Source organism: Arachis ipaensis, chromosome B5 (genome assembly GCF_059453495.1).
Source record: "Arachis ipaensis isolate K30076 ecotype BB chromosome B5, ASM5945349v1, whole genome shotgun sequence".
Lineage (NCBI taxonomy): Eukaryota > Viridiplantae > Streptophyta > Magnoliopsida > Fabales > Fabaceae > Arachis > Arachis ipaensis.
Window position 1 is genome coordinate 37,080,958 of NC_142440.1, and position 13,925 is coordinate 37,094,882.

At 38.6% G+C, this 13,925-nt stretch overlaps 1 non-coding gene across 1 annotated transcript; it reads left to right on the forward strand.

Moving 5' to 3' along the window:
* Positions 1 to 13,596: 13,596 nt before the first annotated feature.
* Positions 13,597 to 13,704, forward strand: LOC148563871 (small nucleolar RNA R71). The gene has a single exon (XR_015884725.1). It is a non-coding gene; the product is annotated as a small nucleolar RNA R71 (small nucleolar RNA).
* The last annotated feature ends 221 nt before the right edge of the window (positions 13,705 to 13,925 follow it).

Here is a 13,925-nt window from a genome sequence, read left to right on the forward strand (position 1 = left end):
TCTGTAAGCCCGTAATAGAAGATGTCTAGCTGCACCCACTCTGAAAACATTTCGAAGGGGGCATTTTCTCAGCATCCCTCTGTACCTCTCCCAGGTATTATAAAGGGATTCATTATCCTCTTGTTTAAAGCCCTGGATGTCCAGCCTTAGCTGTGTCATCCTCTTTGGAGGGAAAAATTGATTCAGGAATTTGTCTGATAACTGTTTCCATGTTCTTATGCTTGCTGTGGGTTGGTTATTTAACCACCTTTTAGCTTGATCCTTTACAGCAAATGGAAACAGTATTAATCTGTAGACATCCTGATCTACGTCCTTATCATATACGGTGTCAGCAATTTGTAAAAACTGTGCCAGAAACTCAGTAGGTTCTTCCTGTGTAAGACCGAAATACTGGCAATTTTGCTGCACCATGATAATGAGCTGAGGGTTTAGCTCAAAACTGCTAGCTCTAATGGGAGGTATACAGATACTACTTCCATATGAAGCAGTAGTGGGGTTAGCATATGACCCCAGAGTCCTTCTGGACTGTTCATTTCCACTTAAGTCCATGATGGAGAAAGGGAGATGATGTGGATAAAAAATTTTATTCTATTATTATTATTATTATTATTATTATTATTATTATTATTATTATTATTATTATTATTATTATTTGAATACCGAAATTAAAATAAAATAAAATAAAATAAAATAATTGAATAATTGAATATAAGTTCAAAAATTAGAAGAAAATGAAATAAAAGCAAATTGAAAATTAAATTAATTAATTAATTAAAAAGATTTTGGAAAAAGAATGCTTAGTTAATTTCGAAATATGAAAGAGAAAAGTAGTTAGGTGATTTTTTTTGAAAAAGATTTTGAAATTAGCAATCAAAAAGATATGATTGAAAATTATTTGAAAAAGATATGCTTGAGAAGATATGATTGCAATTTAAAAAAAAAGATATGATTGAAGAAATTAAAAAGATTTGATTTTTGAAAAAGATTTGAAAAGATCAATTTTTGAAATTAGAATTTTGACTTGACTAAAAAAAAGATATGATTTTGAAAATCTTTGACTAATTTAATGCAAAATTTCAAAATTTATGAGTAAAATAAGGAGAAGATATTTTTTTAATTTTTGAATTTTAATGAGAAAAGAGAAAAACAACAAAATGACACTAAACTTAGAAATTTTAGATCAAAACAAAGAGAACAAACAAGAAAACTTTGAATGTCAAGATGAACACCAAGAACACTTCGAAGATCAAGATGAACACCAAGAACAATTTTTTGAAAAATTTTTAAGTAAATAAAAGCACCAGGGACACCAAACTTAAAATTTTTAGAAAATCAAACACAAATTTTCGAAATTTTAAAGGAAAACACAAAGAAGACACCAAACTTAGAATTTTTAAAGATCAAGAAAGAACTAAGAACATGCAAATTCGAAAAATTGAAAGAAAATAAAAGCATGCAATTGACACCAAACTTAAAATATGAAACTAAATACAAATAAAAGACTCAAATTTAGTGACTCTAAACCAACAAAAATAAATTATTCCTAATCTAAGCAACAAGATAGACCGTCAGTTGTCCAAACTCGAACAATCCCCGGCAGCGGCGCTAAAAACTTGGTGCACGAAGTTTTGATTCACACTTTTCACAATTCCGCACAACTAACCAGCAAGTGCACTGGGTCGTCCAAGTAATACCTTACGTGAGTAAGGGTCGATCCCACGGAGATTGTCGGCTTGAAGCAAGCTATGGCTATTTTGTAAATCTTAGTCAGGAAATTAATGATGAGAGTGATTGTATTTATGAAAAATAAACAACATGAAATAAAGAGTACTTGTGATTCAGTAATGGAGAACAGGTTGAGGTTTTGGAGATGCTTTGTCTTCTGAATCTCTGCTTTCTTATTGTCTTCTTCTTCACGCACGCAAGGCTCCTTCCATGGCGAGCTGTATGTTGGTGGATCACCGTTGTCAATGGCTACCATCCGTCCTCTCAGTGAAAATGGTCCAAATACGCTGTCACCGCACGGCTAATCATCTGTCGGTTCTCACTCATGTTGGAATAGGATCCATTGATCCTTTTGCGTCTGTCACTACGTCCAGCACTCGCGAGTTTGAAGCTCTTCACAGTCATCCCTTCCCAGATCCTACTCGGAATACCACAGACAAGGTTTAGACTTTCCGGATCTCAAGAATGGATGTCAATAATTCTAGCCTATACCACGAAAGCTCTGATCTGAATCAGGAGGCTAAGAGATATGCACTCAGTCTAAGGTAGAACGGAGGTGGTTGTCAGGCACGCGTTCATAGGTTGAGAATGGTGATGAGTGTCACGGATCATCACATTCATCAAGTTGAAGTGCGAGTGAATATCTTAGAAGAGAAACAAGCGTGATTGAATGGAAAACAGTGGTAATTACATTAATTCATCAAAACACAGCAGAGCTCCTCACCCCTAACCATGGGGTTTAGAGACTCATGCCGTCAAAGATACATATGAAACGTGTAAAGTGTCATGCAGTACAAAATAAATCACTAAAAGTAGTTTTTATAATAAACTAGTGACCTAGGGTTACAGAAAATGAGTAAGCTAGGATAGTTAGTATAGAAATCCACTTCCGGGGCCCACTGGGTGTGTGCTTGGGCTGAGCATTGAAGCTTTCACATGTAGAGACTTTTCTTGGAGTTAAACACCAGCTTTTGTGCCAGTTTGGGTGTTTAACTCTAGCTTTTATGCCAGTTCTGGCGTTTCGACGCCAGAATAGGGTAGAAAGTTGGCATTTAAACGCCAGTTTGCGTCATCAAAACTCGGGCAAAGTATGAACTATTATATATTGCTGGAAAGCCCAGGATGTCTACTTTGCAACACAATTGAGAGCGCACCAATTGGCTTCTGTAGCTCGAGAAAATCCATTTTGAGTGCAGGAAGGTCAGAATCCAACAGCATCTGCAGTCCTTTTTTCAGCCTCTGAATTAGATTTTTGCTCAGGTCCCTCAATTTTAGCCAGAAAATATCTGAAATCACAGAAAAATACACAAACTCATAGTAAAGTCTAGAAATGTGATTTTTGAATAAAAACTAATAAAAACATAATAAAAACTAACTAAAATATACTAAAAACATACTAAAAATAATGCCAAAAAGCGTATAAATTATCCGCTCATCATTGCACAACACACTTCAATCCCTTGTTTTCAATTTGTGATATGTTAACCATGAGAGCTTCGTGTGCTTTTCAACTTTCCTCTCGCTCCATTTGATGAATGGTTGCTTGAAGTTGATCCATTGCTTCCTTGAGACGATCCCTTGACTCTTGTTCCGCTTGGCTAACATGATTAGGATCATATGGCTCTTGGGTTGATGGATATGGACATGGTGTATATGGAGGTGGTGTATATTGAAGTGGCAGTTTTTGGGAGTAATTGAGTTGGAATTGGGGTGGTTATATATACGGTTCATATGGCTCATAGGGTGGTTGGTATGGTGGATATGGGTTGGGGTCATAAGGAAGTGTTTGGTAAGATGAGGCTTTTGAGTACAGTGGTTCAAAGCTATGTTGGGGAGGGGGTTCATAGGCATATAGTGGGACTTGTTAGTAACTACAAGGGGGTACACCATAGCTATTAGATTGATATGCACCTTGGATTGGCTCTTGCTCATAGTAAGTTGGTGGAGGTTGTTGCCAAGAGGGTTGATCAAATCCTTGAGGCTCCTTCTATCTTTGATTATCCCATCCTTGATGCAAGCTTTCATTGTAGCTTCCGTTTCCTACAACATAATTTGAACCAAACTCATAGCCAAAGGGGTGAGAATTCATAGTAACAAGAGAAAATAAAAACAACAACTAATAAGAACTGATGAAAATAAACTCCTAACACTAGAAACAACTAACAAAGAAACGAAAAAGAAAAATTATTCACAATATTCACAATAACTAATAATAAGGCACACATTTGTAATTTCCCGGCAACGGCGCCAAAAATTGATGGGGAAAAAATTGTCGGTAAAGATTTTCACAAAAATAAGCGCGTTGTAAGTATAGTTCTAAACCGACAATTAAACCTCAATCAAATTTAATTTGTTTGTCACTTAAACAAACCTAATAAAATTAACCGAAGTATTAAACCTCGGGTCATCTCTCAAGAAATTGCAGGGAAGTATGTTACTATTAGTTGTGAGATAGTATATTTTTGGGTTTTTTTAAATGTTGGACAAGGAATGTAAATGATAAGAAAATAAACTAATAATTAAGAAAGGTCCTAGCAAGGATTGATAATTAGAATTTCTATCCCCATTATCATAGTCACTTGTGATGGTAATTGCCTTTTGCTATCACTTAGTTAACCTCTAACAATTGAATGTAAGTCAAGTGAGAAAATCAACTTGAGTTCACAAGTCCTAATCAAAGACTAGAGTTAGTGAAGTTCAAGCCAACTAGCTAGTTTCAATCACCAACCAACAAGAGACTTTGACAATTCAAGAGTCTCTAATTACTCAATCTAAGCTAAGAACATGAAAAAAAAAACTAATTTAAAATCCAACCAAGCATTTTATCAAACACTTGGAAGGCACAAAGTAAAAGCATAGAAAAGCAACAAGAGAATGTGAATACTAAAACCAACAATTGCAAAATCAATGATAACAAATAACGGAAGAAGCAATAAACATGAAATACATCAAATTGCATTAAAAGGGAAATCAAATCTAACATGATAATTCATAAACTAAATTGGCAACATAAAGTCATCAACAAGGGAAATAAATAAACTAGAATGCTAGAACAAATAAAAGTAACAGAGAAACTAAATTGAAATAAGATAGAATTCAGAATTTGAGAACGAATAAAACTAAGAATCCTAAAATCTAGAGAGATGAGAGAGCCTTTCTCTCTCTAGAAAGCTACATCTAAAACCTAATGAATGAATAATGAGGTGTGTATCCTGATTCTCCCCACTCTGTAGCCTATAATCTGTATTTTCGGGCTTGAAACTGGGCCAAAAACAGCCCAGAAATCGCCCCCAGCGCTTTCTGCAAATTGCAGCACGTGACGCTTTGTCACGTGTACGCGTCGTCCACGCGTACGCGTCGTCCATGCGTACGCGTCGCTTGGCAAAAATCATGGTCATGCGTACGCGTCATGTTATGCGTACGAGTCGCTGGTCTGCCGCACTGGTCACGCATACGCGTCGCCCACGCGTACGCGTCGCTGCCAACTTCTCAAAACATCATTTTCTTGCGTTCCTTCTACTTTTGCATGCTTCCTTTTTGTCCTCTAAGCCATTCTTGCTCTATAAACCCTAAAAACACTTAGCAAACATATCACGGCATCGAATAGTAATAAGAGGGGATTTAAATTAGCAAAATTTAAGGCCAAAGAAGCATGTTTTCAATCAAAGTACAAAATTAGGAAGGAAAACGTAAAATATGCGAATTATATGAATAAGTGTGAGAATAATGGATAAAATATACAAAATAAAGCACAAGATAAACCCTAAAAATGGGATTTATCAGTCCCACCTCCTTCCAGATCTATTCTGCTTCCTGTTCTGCTTCTCTGTTTTTCTGTTCTACTTCTTGGAGCTCATCTCTTTCCAGATCTATTCATGTAGCTAGCTCTTCCCCTCTTCCGTGACTAAATTTATGTCATTAATTATTTGAAAATTTTCTGGTTTAGTTTTTAATTTTGGCATGAAGTTTTTAGTTGTTACAGATGGTTATATTGTTGCTGAATTTATGTTGCTACTTTATTTACTAATTTACAATCCTATAATTTCTGTTGTTGTTCATTTTGGATCTGAAATCATAGTTGATGATTATTGAATTGTTGTTTGGTTTGAAATTTTTGTTAATTTTGCTGAAGGTGGTGTTGGTGGTGTGCCAATCTTGGTGGGAGGTGTTGCGGCCGCTGAGGGAGGCAATCATGCTGCTCCGATGGGGGAAGAAGTTCAAGCACAAAAACCCACGGGTGAGGCAGAATATAGAAAAGGCATGGAGTCGTTCGAGAAGGTGGCGGCGCATGGATCTGCACTCGCCATGGTGGACGCCGGGCTTATGTATTGGGAGAGAGGAGAGAAACAGAGAGCCCTCGATTTGTTCCTGAAATTTGCGTTCTCTCTCTCTTTGAGTTTGAAAGATTGGATTTTTGAAATTTTTTGTCTTGAATTTGAATATGATGGTGTTGTTGTTGATGGATTTTTGAATTTGAATGTAGTGGTGTCATTGTTGATAGATTTTTGAATCTGAATATATTGTTGTTGTTGATTCCGTGTTAGTTTTGTTTGATTTTTTGAAATTAAAAAAACTAATTGTTGTTGTTGTTGTTGAAGATTTGGGTGAAGAGAATGGAGCAGGGAAGCTGAGGAATAATGGAGTGAGGAGGGTAAAGAGGAGAGATGATAATGAAGGGAATTTTAGTCTAAAAATTTAAAAAAGATGATTTTAAAGCATTTTTAAACGTTGAGGATGATTTTAATAAGGAAAAAAGGTCGGGGACAATTTTGATTTTGACCGCATACCTTAAAAATGAAAAAAGTACTTAACCCTATCAATTATGTATTGAGTGCTATTTTAGAAAAATAGTAATAACCTATATGCATTGAGTGTTCTATTAGAAAAAGAAAAGTATAAGTATCAATGTTTATTTTGATAGGTTAAAAAAAAGTTAATTTTAATTTTTAAAAATCAAATTTTTAATTAATTAGATATAATTCTTATTTTAAATTTGACTTTTAACAACCATAAATCCTTCCCCCCACACCTACATCATGCCCCACCCCTACTCCCAACAACCCCCTGCTGTCTCTCGCGAACCACGGCATGTGTTTCGATTTCTTCGTGTGTCCGCCACCGCCGCACGCATCCATGCTTTGTTGTGCCTCCCCAACTACCGCACACAGCCCAGCCTCGTCGCACCTCCATCCTGCCCATCGCTGCAGGCAGCTGGTGCACGAAATCATGATTCACACTTTTTACAACTCCGCACAACTAACCAGCAAGTGCACTGGGTCGTCCAAGTAATACCTTACGTGAGTAAGGGTCGATCCCACAGAGATTGTCGGCTTAAAGCAAGTTATGGTCATCTTGTAAATCTTAGTCAGGCGGATTCAAATGGTTATGAGGTTTTGATAATTAAAAGATAAATAAAACATAAAATAAGATAATGATACTTATGTAATTCATTGGTGGGAATTTCAAATAAGCGTTTGGAGATGCTTTGTTGCTTCTGAACTTCTGCTTTCCTATTGTCTTCTTCCAATCATGCGTGCTCCCTTCCATGGCAAGCTGTATGATCCTCTCGGATGAAAAATACCAAGTACGATCTCTGTACGGCTAATCAACTGTCGGATTTCTCGTCTCGGATGAAAAATACCATGTACAGCTACCGCACGGCTAATCATCTGTCGGTTCCCGCTAGAGTCGGAATAGGATCTCTCTATCCTTTTACACACTGTCACTGCGCCCCACATTCACAGGTTTGAAGCTCTTCACAGTCATCCCTTCCCAGATCCTACTCGGAATACCACAGACAAGGTTTAGACTTTCTGGATCTCAGGAATGCTACCAATGGTTCTAGCCTATACCACGAAGATACTAATCTCACGGAATTGGTCCGTGTATTAGATACCCAAGAGAATATACTCAAACTTTCGTCTAATGACTACGTTGAACATCATGTAGACCGCTTGTGGTTGTCAGGCACGCGGATCTTGGCTAAGCGAGTAACGAAGATAGTGGGTGATTGTCACGGGTCACCCCTTCATTCTGACTTAACTGAATTAAGTACAAGAGTATATCTTGGAGAAGAAGTAAGTGTGAATTGAAAGAAAACAATAGTACTTGCATTAATTCATGAAGAACAGCAGAGCTCCACACCTTAATCTATGGGGTGTAGAAACTCCACCGTAGAAAATACATAAGTGAAAAGAGGTCTAGGCATGGCCGAATGGCCAGCCTCCCAAAGAGGTTCCAAGTGTCCAAAGTCTTAGTGTAGACCAAGGATGATCAAAAAAGGTTTTTTGAATACAATAGTAAAAAGTGCTATTTATACTAAACTAGTTACTAGGGTTTACAGAAATTAAGTAACTAAGTGCAGATAGTGCAGAAATCCACTTCCGGGGCCCACTTGGTGTGTGCTTGGGCTGAGCATTGAAACTTTCACATGCATAGGCCATTCTTGGAGTTAAACGCCAACTTGGGTGCCAGTTTGGGCGTTTTACGCCAGTTTTGGTGCCAGTTCTGGCATTTTACGCCAGAAATCTCTGGTGAGCGTTTGAACGCCAGTTTGGGCCATCAAATCTCAAGCAAAGCATGGACTATTATATATTGTTGGAAAGCTCAAGATGTCTAATTTTCAACACAATTAAGAGCGTGCCAATTGGGCTTCTATAGCTCCAGAAAATCCATTTCGACTGCAGGATGGTCAGAATCCAACAACATCTGTAGTCTTTTCTCAGCCTCTGAATTAGATTTTTGCTCAGGTCCCTCAATTTCAGCCAGAAAATACCTGAAATCATAGAAAAATACACAAACTCATAGTAAAGTCCAGAAATATGATTTTTGCATAAAAACTAATAAAAATATAATAAAAAGTAACTAAAACATACTAAAAACTATGTAAAAACAATGTCCAAAAGGGTATAAATTATCCGCTCATCACAATACCAAACTTAAATTGTTGCTTGTCCCCAAGTAACTAAAAATAAAATAGGATAAAAAAAGAGAATATACAATAAGTTTCAAAAATATCAATAAAGATTAGTCTCACTTAGATGAGCGAGGCTAGTAGCTTTTTACTTCTGAACAGTTTTGGCATCTCACTTTATCCTTTGAAGTTCAGAATGATTGGCATCCATAGGAACTTAGAATTAAGATAGTGTTATTGATTCTCCTAGTTTAGTATGTTGATTCTTGAACACAGCTACTTTATGACTCTTGGCCGTGACCCTAAGCATTTTGTTTTCCCGTATTACCACCGGATACATAAATGCCACAGACAAATAACTGGGTGAACCTTTTCAGAGTGCGACTCAGCTTTGCTAAAGTCCCCAGTTAGAGGTGCCCAGAGTTCTTAAGCACACACTTTTTTTTTTGCTTTTGACCACGACTTTAACCGCTCAGTCTCAAGCTTTTCACTTGACACCTTCACGCCACAAGCACATGGTTAGGGACAGCTTGATTTAGCCGCTTAGGCCATGATTTTATTCCTTTGGGCCCTCCTATCCATTAATGCTCAAAGCCTTGGATCCTTTTTACCCTTGCCTTTTAGTTTTAAGGGTTATTGGCTTTTTCTGCTTGCTTTTTCTTTTTCTTTCTTTTTCTTTATTTTTCGCCAAATTTTTTTTGCAAGCTTTGTGTTTTTTACTGCTTTTTCTTGCTTCAAGAATCAATTTTATGATTTTTCAGATTATCAATAACATTTCTCTTTTTTCATTATTCTTTCAAGAGCCGACAATTTTAACATTCATAAACTTCACTATCAAAAGTATGCATTGTTCAAGCATTCATTCAAAAAACAAAAAGTATTGCCACCACATCAAAATAATTAAGCTAACTTCAAGATAAAATTTGAAATCATGCACTTCTTGTTCTTTTGCAATTAAAATATTTTTCATTTAAGAAAGGTGAAGGATTCTGGAATCATTCATAGCTTTAAGACATAGACACTAAACACTAATGATCATGTAATAAAGACACAAAATAGATAAAACATAAAGCATAGGAAACGAAAAACAGAAAAACAAGAACAAGGAAATTAAAGAACGGGTCCACCTTAGTGACGGCGGCTAGTTCTTCCTCTTGAAGATCCTATGGAGTGCTTGAGTCCTCTATGTCTCTTTCTTGCATTTGTTGCTCCTCTCTCATGGCCTTTTGGTCCTTTCTGATTTCATAGAGGATGATGCAGTGCTCTTGGTGCTCCATTCTTAGTTGTTCCATGTTGGAACTCAAATCTCCTAAAGAGGTGTTGAGTTGCTCCCAATAGTTGTGTAGAGGAAAATGCATCCCTTGAGGCATCTCAGGGGTTTCTTGATGAGGAACTTCCTCATGCTCTTGTTGAGGTCCATGAGTGGGCTCTCTTGTTTGCTCCATCCTTTTCTTAGTGACGGGCTTGTCCCCTTCAATGAGGATGTCTTCCTCTATGACAACTCTAGCTGAATTGCATAGGTGACAGATAAGATGAGGGAAGGCTAACCTTGCCAAAGTGGAGGGCTTGTCAGCCACCTTGTATAGTTCTAGAGATATGATCTCATGAACTTCCACTTCCTTTCCAATCATGATGCTATGGATCATGATAGCCTGATCCACTGTAACTTCAGACCGGTTGCTAGTAGGAATGATAGAGCATTGGATGAACTCCAACCATCCCCTAGCCATAGGTTTGAGGTCAAGCCTTCTCAATTGAACCGGCTTGCCTCTTGAGTCTCTTTTCCATTGTACTCCTTCCACATAGATGTCCATGAGGACTTGGTCCAACTTTTGATCAAAGTTGACTTTTCTAGTGAAAGGGTGAGGATCTCCTCTCATGATTGGCAAGTTAAATGCCAACCTTACAGTTTCTGGACTGAAATCCAAGTATTTCCCCCGAACCATTGTGAGCCAATTCTTTGGGTTCAGGTTCACACTTTGATCATTGTTCCTAGTGATCCATGCATTAGCATAGAACTCTTGAACCATTAAGATCCCAACTTGTTGAATGGGGTTGGTGAGAGTTTCCCAACCTCTTCTTCGAATCTCACGTCGGATCTCCGGATATTCACTCTTTTTGAGCATGAAGAGGACTTCGGGGATCACCTTTTTCTTGGCCACAACTTCATAGAAGTGGTCTTGATGGACTTTTGAGATGAATCTCTCCGTCTCCCATGACTCGGAGGTGGAAGCAATTGCCTTCTCTTTCCTCTTTCTAGAGGTTTCTCTGGCCTTAGGTGCCATTAATGGTTATGGAAAAATAAAAAGCAGAGCTTTTTCCGCACCAAACTTAAAAGGTTTGCTCGTCTTTGAGTAAAAGAAGAAAGAAAGGAGGAGAAGAAGAAGAAATGGAGGAGATGTAGGGGTGTGTTGGGTTCGGCCAAGGGGGATTAGTGTATATGATGTGTGAAAATGAAGGTGGTAAGGAGGGGTATTTATAGGGTAAGAGAGAGAGGGAAGTCATGTATTAGGGGTTGGGTTTAGGAGGGAAATGGTTTGAATTTGAATGGTGAGGTAGGTGGGGTTGGTGGGTTATGGAGAATAGTGGATGGATGTGAGTGGTGAAGGGATTATAGGGAAGAGGGTAGGATTTGATAGGTGAATGGTGTTTGGGAAAGAGGTGGTGATTGGATTGGTCAAGGGTGTTTGGGGAAGAGTGTTATGGAAAGGTGTGAAGAGGGGAGAAAGAGAGGTAGGATAAGTGGGGATCCTGTGGGGTCCACAGATCCTGAGCTATCAAGGAATTTGGGTCCCTGCACCATTCTGGTGTTTAAACGCCCATTGTGTGCCAATTCTGGCGTTTAACGCCAGCTCTGCTACCTTTTCTGGCGTTAAATGCCAGTTTGATGCCCCTTTCTGGCATTTAACGCCAGCCAGACACCCTTTTCTAGCGTTTAACGCCAGCCTTCAGCCAGACACCCTTTTCTAGCGTTTAACGCCAGCCTTCAGCCAGACACCCTTTTCTGGCCTTAAACGCCAGTCTACCTGCCAATTCTGACGTTTAACACCCAGAATGTTGCCAGACTGGGCGTTAAACCCCCATTCTGCTATCCTTACTGGCATTTAAATGCCAATAAGCCTGTCCTCCAGGGTGTGCTATTTTTTATGCTATTTTTGATTCCGCTTTAGTTTTGCAGTTGTTGTTATGACTCCACATGATCATCAACCTAAAGAAAACATAAAATAACAATGGAAGACAAATAAATAAAATTAAATAACATTGGGTTGCCTCCCAATAAGCGCTTCTTTAATGTCAATAGCTTGACAGTGATCTCTTAGAGAGCTTCACAGAGACTCAGAGCTTAATGGTGGCCTCCCAATACCAAACTTAGAAGTTGAGTGTGGGGGGCTCTGTTTGACTCTGTATTGAGAGAAGCTTTTCATGCTTCCTCTCCATGGTTACAGAAGAAGATCCTTGAGCCTTAAACACAAGGTAGTCCTCGTTCAATTGAAGGACTAACTCTCCTTTGCCCACATCAATCACATCTTTTGCTGTGGCTAGGGAGGGTCTTCCAAGGATAATGGATTCATCCTCATCCTTCCCAGTGTCTAGGATTATGAAATCAGCAGGGATATACAGGCCTTCAACCTTCACTAAGACATCCTCTACAAGTCCATAAGCCTGTTTCCTTGATTTGTCTGCCAATTCTAGTCAGAATCTTGTAGCTTGTACCTCAAAGATCCCTAGTTTCTCCATTACAGAGAGTGGCATAAGGTTTATTCCTGACCCCAGGTCACACAGAGCCTTCTCAAAGGTCATGGTGCCTATGGTACAAGGTATTAAGAACTTTTCGGGATCTGGTTTCTTCTGAGGTAATTTCAGTTGAACCAAAGCATTCAGTTCCTTGATGAGCAATGGAGGTTCATTCTCCCAAGTCTCATTATCAAATAGCTTGGCATTTAGCTTCATGATTGCTCCTAGATACAAAGCAACTTATTCTTCAATAATATCTTAATCCTCTTCAGAGGAAGAATACTCATCAGAGCTCTTGAACGGCAACACTAAGTTCAGTGGAATCTCTATGGTCTCTGTATGAGCCTCAGATTCCTTTGGTTCCTCATTAGGGAACTCCTTAGTGGCCAGTGGACGTCCATTGAGGTCTTCCTCACTGGAAATCACTGTCTTTCTCTCCTCTACAGGTTCGGCCATGTTGGACACTTTGATGGCCTTACACTCTCTCTTTGGATTCTCTTCTGTATTACTTGGGAGAGTACCTGGAGGGATTTCAGTAACTCTTTTACTCAGCTGACTCACTTGTGCCTCCAAATTTCTGATGGAGGACCTTGTTTCAGTCATAAAACTGAGAGTGGTCTTAGATAGATCAGAGATTATGGTTGCTAAGTCGGAGAGGCTCTACTTAGAATTCTCTGTCTGTTGCTGAGAAGATGATGGAAAAGGTTTGCTATTGCCAAACCTATTTCTCCCACCATTATTATTGAAGCCTTGATCAGGCTTCTGCTGATCCTTCCTTGAAAAATTAGGATGATTCCTCCATGGAGAATTGTAAGTGTTTCCATAGGATTCTCCCATGTAATGCACTTCTTCCATTCCAGGATTCTCAGGGTCATAAGCTTCTCCTTCAGAGGAGGCTTCTTTAGTACTGCCGGATGTAGCTTGCAGTCCAGTCAGATTCTGAGAAATCATATTGACTTGCTGAGTCAATATTTTGTTCTGAGCCAATATGGCATTCAGAGTATCAATCTCAAGAACTCCTTTCTTCTGAGTCATCCCATTATTCACAGGATTTCTTTCAGAAGTGTACATGAACTGGTTATTTGCAACTATTTCAATGAGTTCCTGGGCTTCTACAGGCGTTTTCTTTTCAGATGAAGAGATTCACCAGCAGAGTGGTCCAATGACATCTTGGACAATTCAGACAGACCATCATAGAATATACATAAGATGCTCCATTCTGAAAGCATGTCAGAAGGATACCTTCTAATCAATTGCTTGTATCTTTCCCAAGCTTCATAGAGGGATTCACCTTCCTTCTGTCTGAAGGTTTAGACTTCCACTCTAAGCTTGCTCATCTTTTGAGGTGGAAAGAATTTGGCCAAGAAAGCATTGACCAACTTTTCCCAAGAGTTCAGGCTTTCTTTATGTTGTGAGTTCAACCATGTCCTAGCGCTGTCTCTTACAGCAAAGGAGAAAAGCATAAGTCTGTAGACCTAGGGATTAACCTCATTGGTCTTAACAGTGTTACAGATTTGCCAGAATTCAGCTAAAAACTGATGAGGATCATCCA